At 42.7% G+C, this 1,540-nt stretch overlaps 1 non-coding gene across 1 annotated transcript; it reads left to right on the forward strand.

The window, feature by feature from the left end:
- Positions 1–621: 621 nt before the first annotated feature.
- On the forward strand, positions 622–693 carry trnac-gca (transfer RNA cysteine (anticodon GCA)). Its single transcript has one exon. It is a non-coding gene; the product is annotated as a tRNA-Cys (tRNA).
- Positions 694–1,540: the final 847 nt, after the last annotated feature.

The raw sequence follows: 1,540 nt of genomic DNA on the forward strand, positions 1-1,540 counted from the left end.
AGCTGCACTCATCCAGGCAAGTGGAGAGTATTCCATCACACTCCTGACTTGTGCCTTGTAGATGGTGGAAAGGCTTTGGGGAGTCAGGAGGTGAGTCACTCTCCGCAGAATACCCAGCCTCTGACCTGCTCTTGTAGCCACAGTATTTATATGGCTGGTCCAGTTAAGTTTCTGATCAATGGTGACCCCTAGGAAGTTGATGGTGGGGGATTCGGCGATGGTAATGCTGTTGAATATGAAGGGGAGGTGGTTAGACTCTCTCTTGTTGGAGATGGTCATTGCCTGGCACTTGTCTGGCGCGAATGTTTCTTGCCACTTATCAGCTCAAGCCTGGATGTTTTCCAGGTCTTGCTGCATGCGGGCTTGGACTGCTTCATTATTTGATGGGTTGCGAATGGAACTGAACACTGTGCAATCATCAGCGAACATCCCCATTTCTGATCTCATGATGGAGGGAAGGTCATTGATGAAGCAGCTGAAGATGGTTGGGCCTAGGACACTGCCCTGAGGAACTGCTGCAGCAATGTCCTGGGGCTGAGATGATTGGCCTCCAACAACCACTACCATCTTCCTTTGTGCTAGATATGACTAGAACAGCACTCCCACCTATTATCCACAAATGGGGGTATAGCTCAGTGGTAGAGCATTTGACTGCAGATCAAGAGGTCTCTGGTTCAAATCCAGGTGCCCCCTATGTAGCATTTTCTCATCAGCGTTAAAGGAAACTAAATGCAGATTATTAAATTACTTAATGTGCAGAACTACAATTGAATGACCTCCCCTCGTATAAATATAATAAAATACCACAAGCGCACTGCAACATGATTAGCCTGTACTGATTTGTTCTTCAAACTGAGCAGGATCCAGTTGATAAAAAAAATCTAATGTTCAGATAGTTGTCAAATGGACGTGATCTTCATAAAGTAACAATAAAGTGTTTAAATTGGCATCCACAGAAGGAGGCGCTGTGATGAGGTGTATTCCTGAAGTCTGGCTTTTACTCTGCCAGGCATTGCAACAGGTTATGGTTTTTAACCTTGTGTCAGTTTCTGGACATTGGCATCGTATTACTACAGAGAATAGCTTTGGAAAGGGCGGGGAAGAAAGAAAATAGAAAACGAAGCAGGAGGTTTGGAAAAATATAGTGTTGATTGTATGCATTTTGTTTCATTATTTTCACAAATAGACTCAGTAAAGATTAGAAACAAAGATTCTAATCTGTATACCGTATGGATTGTAACTTGGTAAGGATTCTACATTATGTCAATCTTCCATTCTCTGCCCCCTGGTGGCTAAATATGGGCCAATTTTATTTCAACAACAATAACTTGCATTTATATAGCGTCTTTAATGTAGTAAAATGTCCTAAGGCGCTTCACAGATGTGTTATCAAACAAAATTTGACACGGAGCCACATACGGAAATATTAGGATAGGTGACTAAAAGCTTGGTCAATGAGATAGGTTTTAAGAAGCATTTTAAAGGAGAGAGAGAGGTAGAGAGGCAGAGAGGTTTTGGGAGGGAATTCCAGATTCTAGGG

Source organism: Heptranchias perlo, chromosome 5 (genome assembly GCF_035084215.1).
Source record: "Heptranchias perlo isolate sHepPer1 chromosome 5, sHepPer1.hap1, whole genome shotgun sequence".
Taxonomy (NCBI): Eukaryota; Metazoa; Chordata; class Chondrichthyes; order Hexanchiformes; family Hexanchidae; genus Heptranchias; species Heptranchias perlo.